General features: G+C 42.3%; 1 protein-coding gene across 6 annotated transcripts in view; it reads left to right on the top strand.

The window, feature by feature from the left end:
• Window positions 1-14,523, top strand: part of HTR2C (5-hydroxytryptamine receptor 2C) — a 4,576,123-nt gene that overhangs the window by 2,005,747 nt on the left and 2,555,853 nt on the right. For all 6 annotated transcript variants that reach the window (XM_069612886.1, XM_069612885.1, XM_069612883.1 and 3 more), the window contains one exon: window positions 2,807-2,913. The gene's annotated coding sequence lies outside the window, so the exon portion shown is untranslated. The remainder of the gene's footprint in view (window positions 1-2,806; window positions 2,914-14,523) is intronic.

Raw genomic sequence — 14,523 nt, 5'->3', positions numbered from 1 at the left:
CAAGTGCACCCAGTCCAGCAGGTGCCTGGGTTAAGTGCAGAGTGGTTGCCCCTCTCATGGACCATATTGCAAGTGCAGTAGAGCCAAGCAGAGTGCAGAAGCCTGGAGCCTATGTTTGGACATGTCCGAAATGTGAGAAGAGAAGTACAGAGTAGAGTCACAGATGACCCCCAGATTTTTTGCCTCACTGGTGGGTGAGGGTGCAGAACCAAGGTAGGCCATCCAGACTGAAAGTGGGAAAGCGGGAGACGGGTCTCAATGAGGATGATCTTTGTCTTACTGGCATTAAGGCAGAGATCATTAGCAGCACACCAGGACTGAATTGCCGACAGGCAGGGAGGAATGAGCAATTAGGAGGAAGAAACCAAGGGTACCCTGAATGTAGCTGTGTGTCGTCCGCACAACACTGAAAGTTAGAGGTAAAGGCAGAGATTTTGTGGGCCAAAGAGGCCATGTAGACATTGAAAAACCAGCACACAGATTAGATCCCTGGGGGACACCACAAGTAGAGAGAGTGATAGTGGAGGGAGAGGACCCAAGTTCCAGCTGAGAAGGACAGACAGAGAGAAAGGACGCTAGTCATGCTAGGTCCTGATCTGTGATGCCCAGTGTATCATGTAGATGGGAGATCAGGATGTTGTGGTTTTCCATATCGAAAGCAGAGGAGAGGTCAAGGAGAATGAGGACAGAGGGAGAGTTAGAGTCAAGGTTTGAGAGCAGGTCTTTACGGGTGTTCAGAAGAGCAGTGTCTGTGCCTCTGGATGCTCTAAAGCCAGACTGATGGTCATGGAGACAACCACCATCAGTGTGGAGGGTAGGTTGACAGCTAGCCAAATTCTCCAGGAGTTTTCCCAGCAAAGGAGTGATGGCGATTGGGTGATAGTTTGCCAGAATAGAAGGGTCAGCAGAGGGTTCTTTGAGCAGAGGGTGCACAGGAGAATGCACGAGAGAAGTGGGGAAAACTCTGATGGTGAAGGAGAGGTTGCAGAGGTCTGCCAAGGCTGGAGCAAGAGAGTAAATGTTGTCCTTGATGGTTTTGGAGGGGTAAGTGTCCACCTATTTGGAAGAGGCTTTCATAGACTGGACTTGTCTAGAAACCTCCTCAGGTGTGACAGGGCAGAGGGAGCGTGGTGGGGGTAGCCGAGGGGGGCCCAAGAATTGATAGTGCACGGGAGGGTGCGGATGAGAGACAGGACAGGATGTCCTGTGTTTTGGCAGTGAAGTGTGCAGACAGGGCCCCGCAAAGGACCTGGGTGGGTGCAATAGAGGATTAGGCTGCAGTAGGGTTTGCCAGTTCCTTGTAGTCTTGAAATGGTTGGCTGTGTTGTTGGATGCCATGGAGATATGGCTAGTTCTCAGCTCTTGGGGAATGCTGAAAACCCAAACACCCTCCGTAGTACACCATAGCAGCCATTTGGTACATTAGTCACACCCTAAATTATACTTTCGTCTCTATGGGTCGTAAAGTCTGGCTTTTCAGGCACTGCAAGCTGCCATTTCACACCCCCACAGTCAATGAATTCCACCATGTATGACTTTTACTAGCCCACCTATATTGTATTGGTTTTCAGTGTTGACCTTTGGAAGCAGATAGCTTCTGTGGACCACTGATTACACAGGTTTCGTATTGAGGTTGGCTTCTTGTAAGAGGCAAAAAAGAGCCCAGTTTAATGTAATATTAAATGGAATAATCTCTTGAAATAGCTAGAAATACTAGGCAAAGTATTTGTTATGTTAAAGAATTCTTCTGGTGTGTTCAGTTATGCTATTCGACTGTACATTCCAGATGTCATGTATGTCTAGAAAGAATATACCATTGTTTTATAACTTTGTGGTCATTCACTTTGACCAAATAACTTGGTGGGGAAGTACATGTATTTATATCTATTGAGGGGTAAGAGGTGTTCGGTTTGTTGTGTGAATGGTGGGGCCTGGGTGAGGAAGGGCCATGAAAGGAGGGGCATGCGAGGAACCACTATTACAAAAAAATGAAAATAACCACACAAAGTTATTTTGTCAAAGTGAATGACGACAAAGTAAATCATTTTGTTAAAACAACGTCGAACCCTAGGAAGAGAAACACACATGTGCATGGTTAAAGCACCAGCACAGAAACTGGGTAGAGAAGTGATATCAAGTGTGCCTTCACTGTGCTCTCATGCCAAACAAGTGCTTTTATTCCATGATTCCTTATTTTGGGTGGGCTAATTTGCTTTTCAGGATATCCACAGTGAATGTGGATTATACCTATGTAGTTGGAAGATTTCAATGGTGATAATTCACAATTGTTTTTGGTCTTTGGAAAACCAGATGCGTTTCTCTTCTGTATTTTAACCAGTATGTCTCTATTGCTTGATCGGCCAGACTTAAGGGTACATGTGCGGTCATGTGGCTCTAATCATCTGGAACCCTTGTCCAGTCAGCTCAAGCGTTATATGGGGGTAGGCATCCAAATATCTGTCACTGAAATTAATTATTCTAGTTTTTTAAACAAATATCCGGAAACATTGAAAAGGACACAGGTAATACAATCCCCGACTAGTCAGGTGATTCAGCATATCCCTAAACTTCACCCAGCCACACTTCAGACTGGACTTATCTGAAGTTCATATTCATGACAGAGCCAGTTGCCATGCAGGGACAATAACATGCTCCAGAAAATGGGAAAATCCACTAAATTTAGAATGCAATAATTATGCATCAAGAACAAATGCATTTTGTGTGGCAGATGCATAATAATGTGCACACTTTCTTCAAAACGGCTGCTACGTTATTTTTAACTATTTTCAATATGTATGTCTTGCAGAATCAGGAAGATGAGTAGCGACATGTTTTTTCCATAAGGTCAAGCACGAGCTTTGAAGGAAGACCTATCTTCAAAGTCATGATGTCATGACCTTGACATGGAGGCAGGTAATGGTTATCATTTTTATTTTAAATATAAAACCTCTGTTTTCTAGCATGTTCACATTTTGTAAAATGTTGTATACTTGAAAATAATAAAGAGTTTATCATTTCAACAGAGCCACTTTCATCATCAGTTTGAGTTTAATGGCTGCACCTCTGACATTGAAAAGAAAGAGTAGTAAAATAGTTTATGTTTGTTTTAAAAGAAAATAATGACTGGCTCTTTCAACAGCACCTTAGTGTAACCTACATTCCCCCTATCATGTGCACCCCTCCATCCGTATAGTGCACTGTGACAAGGATTAGTAACAATACTACTACTACTACTACTACTACTACTACTACTACTAATAATAATAATAATAATTATAGTGATAAACGTGTGAAAGTAACCATTTTTCTGTATTTGGTTCATGCATACATGTTCAAAGAAGAAAATGTCCTGAAAGAATGATAATGTAATAAAAGAATGAATATGACATGGGACATATAGTTGTGTGGGTGGGAGGGTGTGTATAATCCTGCTGCTCTTGAGGTTCCATACTTGAAACAGTTGCAGTCAGCTCCTGACATGTGATCAATCAAACAACATGCAGCTATCACATGCCCTGCACGACCGATTCCAAACATTGCGAGATACCCCGTCATCTTCTGCTATTGGGGCAAATCTACTCCAGCAGCGTATTTCTACTAATCCTTACATGAAGTCATCACAACCTTTGGCACCAAAGAGCTTACCACTCTCAAGACAAGATGGGGAAGGGATGTGGGCTCCCTTGAATCAGAGGAATGGGTGGAAGCACTGATGTTTTCCAAGGGAAATTGGGTTGTATGCCAGAATATGGCTGATTCATCTTAAAATACTACATAGAGTTCATTATACTCGTGGTGCACTGTCTTGTTGGGGTCGCACTGACCAAGCTTGCTGTCTAAGAAGTGGGGAGAAAGGAAGGTACCTTTATGCACATTATTTGTGAATGCCTGCAAGTTCAGAGCCTCTGGAGGAAATGTCCTGACAAGCTGAACAGTGTCATGGTACTGGAGATCGCACTAGACCCGAAATGGTAGCTTCTGGGGCTATGGGGAGAAACTGCTTTTAATAGATATGAGAAGCTATTTTATATCCACTGCTTATGAAAGTGGGGGGTGGCAGATGGCCTCCGACCGAGTAAATGGACCTCTGAAATGGGTATGTGCATGGGCAGGGAAAAATGTGTATATAATGCACAGGGTTATCTGGAAAAAAGTGTGAAAATATAGGGGAAGTGGGAGGGGGAGGGTTAGGATGAGATACCTTGATTTTGCAGCAATTGTACCTTATTTGCTTTATTTCAGTTACTTTTCGAATGCTAGCTTCTTGGTATCCACATATACCCTGCAATGTACCCAATAACATTATGTTTTATGTTTTGCTTTGTGCTGTGTCAAAGCTTCAAAACAATATCGTGTTTAAAAAATAATATGCTGTAAGTAGTTTCTTCAGCTGATATCACCATGCCTGGATGCAGAGTTGCCGGGTGTTAATCTTCAATGATACTCCCATGAATGAACTCTTAGGGCACAGAATCGGTGTGATACCTTGAGGCATATTAGTAACTAATGTTCCCACAGCAATGAGCATATGCTTGAATGAAGTGGAATGGAGAAGCCGTTTCTCTATCTCGAGATAGGTCTAACTTGGAATGTTGTACTCCCACCAGATTAGCCCGATAAAGTGAAGTGCATTCTTGAAGGGGAAAACATTGGATATCTTGGAAAGAATGACAACTGTGAATCTCAAACTCAACAAATGGGGTCCAATTACAGTATAAAATATCACACACACACACACCCTCCCCCCATCCCCTGAAGACTATAACTGCGTTGTGGAAAGACTTATGAAAACGTGGAACCATTTTGTGATGTCCCAACACACATTGTAGAATATGTCAGTGGTTATTTGCATCTGAAAGCTCCATGGCATCTGTTTGGTGAAATGTTTAATGCAAACAGCAGATTATAGACATTGTAACTATGAATTCTATATCATACGGGCACGCACATTCAACTGTGCCTTCAACTTAATGAACTTTCTTTCTGTGTTTCTTTGGACAGTTCCCACCAAAACGCATGTTTCCTTCCTTTATCTGCCCCTGCACTGGTGAACCCGTGACACTAACCGATCTACATGTGTAATGCACCAACTTTGGCTTGAATGTTTGGAGGTGCACACCCGGTTAGTTCTGTTGAGATTGGGAATACAAGCTCAAAACAGATAGCTGTAGACAGATTTACTTTCAGTACATTTTACTAGTAGTTTTATCAAATTGGGATTTCCGGTGGGTCCTTCTAAACCTTATCCACACATCCACCCAGCCTGCATGTGCATCAGTGCTGGTTAGATGACTTGAATGGGTACGATGGATATCAAAGATGCTAGACAGAAAAGTTTATTTTATTTCATCACATTTTTGTGCCACGTTTTCAATTTCATGTGAAATGTGAGCAAGAACCCCAATAGATTAGAAGAATGAACTGGAGATGTTTTGTATGCATGAGCATTAAAGCAGGACATCCACCATATTACCTAATGTATTGTACCATGGGCATATGCAAGCTATGCATCTTTTATGTTAGACAAAATAACTTCAGTATAACATCTGAGATTTAACATGAAATGTGATGTTTGGTATAGCTGATTAAGGCACACTTTGAAAGCAACATTTGTGTGACATTTGTATTTGTGGAGGCTCACATTTTCTTTAATTCTTTAATGGATTGGAAGGGCTTATATCACTATATTTCATTATAAACAATTCACCGAACCTATACTTGGTGATATAACGGAATATTATTATACTAATTTCACTCTCATGACTGATGCGCCTTTTCTGTTGCCTTGCAGCGCTAGTCTCTGTCTGGGATTGGGAGGGTTGCAGAGGTCAAGGCAGAGAATGGGGGTGGTAGATCTTTCTCTTCGGCTGGTGCCTCCCTCTGGAACAGCCTCCCTACCTCTCTCAAACTTGAGCAGGACCTTCTAAGGTTCCGGAAGCAACTCAGGACCTTCCTTTTCGCTTCCACTTTCTCTCTTCGCTCCCATGCTCTGGTTACCTGGCCACCCACTGAACGTATGGGACCAGGCTCTTGTATGATCAGTTACACTTGCACCGCCTCCGGGCAACCCAACCACTTAAGGGAATATATCGGCAACCCTACAGTCCCCTGACTCTGCACTTATGAGCCACCGATCGAAGCACTTACAAACTACTTGCACTCTCCTCCCCCCTTATCCCCTGGCACTTCTCCCCCCACCCGCACACTTGCACAATCTGAATGACATAAGGCCTAGTAAGATTATTGTTTTGTCCTCCTCTGTCCCCACTTCCTTGTCTTGCCGTGCCTAGAAACACTTATGTACGGGTGTGTTATAAATGATCTATCATATCATATTTATTTGATTTGTAAAGCAATGGAACTAGCCACTTGGGCATGGAAGAGCAGGACTGGACAGACGAACAAAAACAGAAAAAGATTGTGAAATGTCAGAGGGAATTAGCAAGAGGGGTCTATCATTAAAACAGGAAAGTCTTCAGCATACGTTTGAACGATGCCAGGGAGGAAGAGGATCTCAGATCTGGATGCAGCACATCCCAAAGGCGAGGGGCTGCCATTAGGATGCAGCCTTCCAAAACCATATTCAGTTTAGCTTTTGGGGTCAGAAGAAAACCTGAGTTGTTGGATCTTAATGTGCATCTGGCAGGGATCCATCTCAACAGAGAAGAAAGGTGGGTTGGGCTTTTGGCTAAAGGAAAAGAATGACCAATGCGCAGCTTTCGGAAGACAATGCGCTTCCCAAAAGAAAGCTACTTCAGGGATTTCCTTGCTACAGATTCATGGTCTGATTTATGCAGGCCCCAGACTACTCTGACGGCATTGTTATGAACAATATGGATGTGATTAAGTTCCCCTATCCTATCCCCCATCATAGATTTGAACAAGAAACTAAGCAGGACCCAATGATGGCTCATGCCAAGGTGGCACAGAGGCTTGAATCTATGAAGGGGCGCATTTGAACCAGGAGCTTCATATAATAAGAAGAGCAGGAAACAAGATGGCTAACATGAGCGGTCATGCTCAGCTCATCATCCAGAATAACTCCTAGGGTCTTTACCTTCGTAAGAGCTTTAAGAGAGCACTCAGCCACTTTGAAATTTTGAAATACGGGCTCCAGTTTACGGAGCTTGTAAGCAGTGCCAGCAGTCATGATAGTTGAGTTGTTGAGGGCTAGGAAATTGAGCATCATCCATCTATGTATAAGATTATAGTGATGGTGATTGTTAGGGAGTCAACTATATAGTTACCCATAAGGGTGATGAGTCACTGAGTGTCATCAGCATAGTTTGCGTATATTACATGATTGGAATCCAACAAGTCGAAGAGAGGCAAGGTGAAAATATCCAAAAGCATAGGGGACATACATGAGCCCTGTGGATCCCCAGAGAGCAGTACAAAACCCTCAGTAAGGGCATTGTCACAATGTACTCTTGCTGTTCACTTTGTCAGAAAAGAAAGAACCTAGCTAGGTTTACAGAAGCTCATGGGCTGATAGTTCAATGCAAATGGCAGTGCATAATTACATAAACGGTCGGCATGCTGTTCAACAATTATATACATCAGCATTAACATACCATTGCGTCACAACTTTAATAGAAAACTTAGATGAATCGAATTATTAATTTCTTAATTTACTAGACAGAGTGTTGTGCAGTGTGTCATCGGAACTCATGGCAGATCTTGCAAAAGCTTATTGAATGTCAAGGCAGCTCAATGCAAATTGTCTCAAGGTACCATCACGCATCTCAGCACCTCTTAATTTAGGCCCAGTGTCTATTTAAGAGGTGGTCAGTGACAAGGCGAGCCTTGGCATCACAACAGATGTGATGATCTCTTTTTTAGTGTGACACAGCATCACAGAGTGAAAGTATGGGAATGCTAATTGCTTATTGCAATGCATTAGGTAACGGTAGTAAGCTTGATGTAGTGATGGATGTGTTAGGCACAGCAGGATTTGAGGGAGTGGAAGAGTCGGTCCTTATGTTTCTTGTCTGTTATAATACAAGGGGCTGTGTCTGGAAGACTGTTAGTGGCCTATTGGAATGTATGTGTTAAGTGCAGTGTTTTGGAAAATCAGTGTGTATGAGTTGTATGAGGAAAGCTGCTGATAATTCCTGTCAGGGTGGGGTGATGGGTGTTATGCACCCAGTCGGATACTTTGTAATTAAATATAAGAGACCCATCTTCGTATCCCACTACAGAAGTTAAAAAGAAAATGTAGGTCATCCTTTCATTTTATGTTTTTTCATCCGTGTGGATTTTTAAATGTTTACCTCCCTCTTTTTCGTGCCTATCATGAAGCTTGCTGGTTACCGAGTGGCACTGTGGACAGTGTTCCTGTTAGTTGCCATATCCCATTATATTTTCATATTTCAGGCACAAGGGACTTTTTCATATATTTGTTAAACTCCCTTTATATTTAATGGTGTGTGGTAATCATGAATTCTTATATTGTTTCCAAGAAACACTTCCAGTGTTTGTGTTATGTGCAGGAGATTTGAGATTGGTTTGCAGCTTAATAGGCCCGGTCCTTAATGTGTAAAAATAAATAAGTAACAGCGCCCAAATATTTTCGAGCATGCCTGTCACCCATTGGGGCAAACGAATCCCCAATCACACTTATCACTGCTGCTCCTCACTGTATCAACATATCCGGGGTTAAAGCAACGCCTCCCACCGGCTCACTGAGCATGATGGATGCACTAATTATGGAATATATGCAATATACAGACACCAGTCAACATAACATAACAAAATAACATACTAGCTGTGCCCAGAAAGAAGATACACGATACGTGTTTCTTTAAACAAATCACCACCTTGTACAATTTGCTTTGATTTTACATGTGTCTAGCAGGAATATGTTGTCAATCTATAAACAGAAAACCTGATCAAACTTGCTTTCCTCCATTGATAAACCGATGGATACATGCAAGAGGAATACTTACTGAACTGACGAGCTGGCATGTCAAACACTGCAAAATGATAGTTTTGTATCAGATGGTAGTCTTGACAGGCCATCTCTTTGGCAGTGGTCTTTTCCCTGGCAATGCCCCTATGTTGGTGTTGCTTGCTGGTGACTGTCCTGTTGTTGTCAGTCATCCTGCTGTGGCAGTGCTGCTCAATATTACAGTAGCAGAGCTGTACCAAACACATGCACACTGACCGGAGCAGAGTGTGAGCATGGTCAGCAGGAGCAGTTAACATTGCCACATTCACACTGATTGTTATTCATGAAAATGGATAACTAGCACTGTCCTGCCCACCTGGGTCATCAGGTTCATGAACAATAATGAGCCTGCTCAGGATGCAGTGACGCTGGTCACAGTGTTGTTGCTTGATGTGTGATTACAACTGAGTGACAGTAAAAACAATGAACTTACCAAAATACCACATCATAATCAAACTGAGTCTGAGACAATGAGAGTTGGGACTCATGTATAAGTGCCAGAGCTGAGCCCTCACAAACACCCTCACACATTAAGCACTACATAGATCCCTGCCATCATTGGCTTCCTGAGGAAATACAAATTAGGACCGTTTTCAATGTGCCAGGGACTTTGACCTGGGAGAGGGAAAGATTAATCAATTCTGTGACGGTCTTCTGGGCATGTGGAGGAATGTACAGTTTATGGAATCTGTAAAAGCTTCATCAGTAGGTTTGAGGCTTTGATCATGTTGGCACTTTCAGCACATGAGTGCACTTATTAGACAAAGGAATGTGAAGAAGACAAAGTTATGATGTGATAATATATGGTGATGGAAATTTGGGGTCTGTTTTATTAGAAATGGTGTCGCTATTCTTAGTGAATTCTAGGACCATATAGTGTAGGAGATTCTTCCATTGTTGTACAGCATGTACTGAACATTTACATGATTGAAGGATCTGTCACGTTGTAGATCTGATGACAACTTGGCAGCTTTCTGGACACAGTGGGCATAGTAGGATTGCTGATGATAACCTCCCTTGTGAGTATTACACTAAACCTTTTCCTTCTTGGATATTTAATGACACCATCTGTGATCCACGGTGTGTGTGGCATGTGTGTATTGAGCGGACACGTGTGCCATTAAGCAGTCTGTTTATTGATTTGTGGTCCATCTTCTTTTACTGGCACTGTCCTGGTGTGCTGGTCTCCTTTGTTGATATGATGTTTTTGAGGCACAAGGTTTAGTATTCTTCCAGAAAGGGCAGTAACATAAAATGGATGAAGCAAACTCAAGAGAAGAAAAGAATAGCAGTCATCCGCTCGGGCAATATTAACTCTGGTGTGGGAGCTATCATAGTACTTCCTATATGTAATATGTTTCGAATACTGGCTACACCTACTCTGTTCCAGTTCCAATGCATGGTTGTGTTGTTTATGTTGCAATGTACATAAATAATAGGTTTTACACACAGATGGAAACATATAAAAACATGATTAGAGACTATACTGGGCCAGGAAAATTGACTGTGCCGCGCCCTTACCTTCTGCACACATTTCACTTCACAGAGGAAGATTATTGTATGTAGTGTGATTGCACGGATTGTGGCTAAGATCAGATGCACAGAGAGAGCAGATTTCTATCTGATCCCTTGCCCCGAAGTCAAAGGGGGGCTGCTTTCATTTTCACTTTATTCATTGTCTGCTTGAGTTCCCCAAATCCATTTGACAGTAGAACTTTTGAGTGGACAGAGAGGTCATCAAACTATACCCTTTTCTTGGCCCATGTATTAAGTAAAAGATTCCGTCAAGTGTCAGAGTGGCTGATCTTTAGAAGCAGCATGGATGCAGGGAACCCAATTTGACATATATGTAAAAAGCCGTAGTTACCTGCCTGCTTCCGTGCCATAGCAAGTATTAACAAGCATTGTGAAAGCTAACTGCTCGGTGCAGAGAGAGTATGCTCTGTGTTGCTTCTGTATTGAGAGGTCTATTTCAGATACTCACATTTTGACAGGTATTTCCATTGCAAGTCTAGTGATTTATGTCATGTCAGGCATTGCCAATAAATTATAGATACTCAAATCACATGAGAGGTTTTTCCTTTGAATAGTAGGTACTCACATCATATCATAGTTTCTGACACTAAATGTCGTCATACTCACACCATGGAAGAAATAAGCAAGATATGACAGATACTCACATGCAGTATCATGGTTTCGTATGGTACCTATTTGAATCAAATGACAAGTATTCATATCATGGGCAAAGCATTCCTTCCAAAATCACAGGTTCACCAAATGTATTCCAGGTTTTCCCTGCACATTTCCCAATACTCCTATCTAAAGCGATGGATTGATATCAGGTGCTAGGTACTCACATCACTTGGGAGATCTGCCATGAAGCACCAGGAACTCAAATTACATGTTAGGCATTGCCATTAAACACTTAGGTATTCATATCTAATGTCAAATGTGGCCATAAAATGCCCAAGGCCCCACTTCATATTGCAGTTATTGCCATTTCTTCAGACAAATGCCACGTATGCTCATACACTTTTTACATTTTTTGAAACTATACTAGTGATTTGTTTCATGCTTAACGTTGAACTCCCCCTGCTTCTAAGGGCGGGACCATACTCAACCCCATGTAGCGTGGCATTGTCTTATTCCCATGATGATTGTGTAGCACCTGAGCTAGCTTTCTGGCTTGATACCGACATTATATGGCATTTTTTACAAGCTTTTGGTCACATCACATGATAGATATTGCCAACAAATACTCTTGTATTTGATGGTAAAGGTAGTGTGACGAATCAAGGGAACTTGAACTTCGTCCCACGGGGGAGCCCCGCCCTGTGAGGCTAGGGAAGTGAGTCTGCTCTACAGTACCCTCCCTAGAGGTAGAGGCAATGGGGACCTCACCAGGAGAGACTCCCCCTTAGGGGACAAGGACTCATGTTCCCGTGAGAAACTCACTCTGGAGGTTCATACTATGGCCTACATGGGATGCTTCAGAACACCAGATTCCATAAAGTATCAAGACTGTGATGAAGAGGCTGCAACATTAAATCCTGTGAATGATACAAAGTATGCAGAGGAAACCATAATAGCAGAAACTGTGAATTATCCATACTGTGAAGAGGAATCCATAATACCAGAAACTGTGGTTCATCCACACTGGGACATGGAGAATCCTAACATATATTATTGTCTGAAAGAAAAACGACATATCACTTTAAAATCCAAGATCCAATCCTTGAAAAACTAGATGAATGTAACTCCTTTGTGAGACAAGAAGAAAAATTTGAGAGGGAGGGACACCCTCACATGAGCTGAGACATGTCTCAAACTGTGGGACACGAGATAGAGGCAGAGCATTACACCAGTTCCCCAAGTTGCATGCACCAAACCAGAGAGAGAGATGCCGGAACCCAGGAGTTTCTAACTTGCACAGCGTTGCAACGCGTTATGCCAAAGAAAGGGCTAGCAGGAGCCCAGAAAAGAGGTGAGCCAGAGCCCATCTACAGGTGGTGGCGAGAACAGGTATATGAATCCTCAGTGGGACAAGTGTCCAGGTAACATCACCGATACCACTGATGATTGGAAACCAAATTTGGTACGGTCGAAGGCTGAACGGCCGCGTTACCATCAAGAAAGGGGAAACCATGAGGCGAGAGACACCGAAGAAGGAGAGACGCTGGCAGACTCTTCATCCAACGAGCGTCTGCAATGAAGGAGGCTCCCACAGACAGTCTCCTATCACCAGGAAAGTAGCTGGGAATCTGGGAGGCCTTATTGCAAGCAGTTAACTCATCCCAGTACAAACACCAAAATAGAGTTGAATTGAAGGAAAGGTGAACCCAAGTATAATCATTGTGTAAAATGAACTGTTGAATGGTTAAATGCCAAAAGAAAAGCAGAAAAAGTAAAGTTATCCTGGACAAGGGGAAGATAATTTGACATCCTGGACAAAGTAAAAATAATTTTGAAGAGGAAGCAAGATATGGAAAAGAGAATAGAGAACATTTTCATTTGAACCATACATTACACAAAGTATGCCATGGAACTATAAAAACACACATTGAGAATCACATACAAGAGACAATGACAAGGATTAATAAGAGAATCCCTAGAGGGATCCAACCCGAGGAGAGAAAGCAAAGTAATCCAATTCATGGAAACAGTCGCAAGAGACTTTGCATAAACCAGACATTGAAATACTGGTACTGGAAATACCCTCAGAAGAGTGGCATATGTTTCAAGGATCGTTTTCGAGAGACTATTTTTGAATCAGCTACTGAAAGACTGGTACTAGAAGTACCTTCAGGAGAAGGGATTCATTCTCCTGACCTAAGTTCATGTGTGTATAGTGGGAGGGTCAGTCAGGGTAGTTTTTGGACAACAGACTTATTTGTTCGGAGAATCCTGACTGACAAGCACCTTAGCTGATAACATAGGCAGAGAACACCCATAGTGATAGGTACAGACAGGCCTTATCCTTTTCAAAATAAAATACTTAGTACAATGGCACCAATAAGTTGTTGTCCTTCTTCTAACTCACCACAGTAGCTATAGATCAAAGAGTAGTTCGGTTGGAGGAGGCATTTATTCCGCCCATTGCTCTTCCATTACACTTACAACACCATGCTTATATCTCTCATCCAACAACCCTCTTTCTCTCCCCACACCACATTATCTTGTGCCTTTCCATGCTATCTCTTGGGCATCCTGGAGGATAGGTAGGTTTTGAATTTATTTTTCATATGCTGGCATAATATATCAAGACATGAAATCAAATGCCAGGCCGTCACATCGATGCTAGGTATCACTACGAAATATCAGCCACTGATATCAATTATCATTTCAAGTGCTCAGATTGTTTGCCATTTACTGTCATTAAATGCTATGTGCTCACATCTTTGAACCACTTGTGTGTAGGCACGTAATACATGCCATATCATATCATGTGTCATGTAATATGACAGATACCATCAAAAGCCAGGTTGTCATATCAGATGGCAGGTATCACAATGAAATATGAGAAACCCCTATGAGTTGCCATACAATAGCATACACATCCATATACTGTGTTCATCATGTACTGCCATCAAACTAGATACCAATCTTATATGCCACATGTTGCCAACAGGTGTTGAATCACATCATATTAGAATGCTGATATCAACATCACCTGCTAAGACACTGACATCATACCCAAGTTAATGCAATCAAAGATTGGATATTCACAAAGGATGCTAGGTGTTCCCATCTGATACCGAGGTACTCACATCAGACGTTCAGTAATTACATCATTCGCATATCCCTTACTCACATGACGGCAGTCCCTCCCACCAACTGCCAGATACACGTTTATATGGGAGATACTGCCATCAAATGTCAGGTTCTTGCACCCTACGGCAAGTATTATTACCAAATGCCTGTTTTCATATCATGTGTCACTTCTTGCCAAGAGCTTTCAGTTATTCACATCAGATGCCATGTATTGCCCTCAAATGTCATATATCCAGATGGCAAGTGTGATACTTAAATATTGGCTGCTTGTATTCCAGCAATACATCCTGCCCTCGTGGGCC

The sequence above is a fragment of the Ambystoma mexicanum genome, chromosome 5p (assembly GCF_040938575.1).
Source record: "Ambystoma mexicanum isolate Mex_15411 chromosome 5p, UKY_AmexF1_1, whole genome shotgun sequence".
Lineage (NCBI taxonomy): Eukaryota > Metazoa > Chordata > Amphibia > Caudata > Ambystomatidae > Ambystoma > Ambystoma mexicanum.
This window is presented reverse-complemented; position numbering and strand designations above follow the sequence as displayed.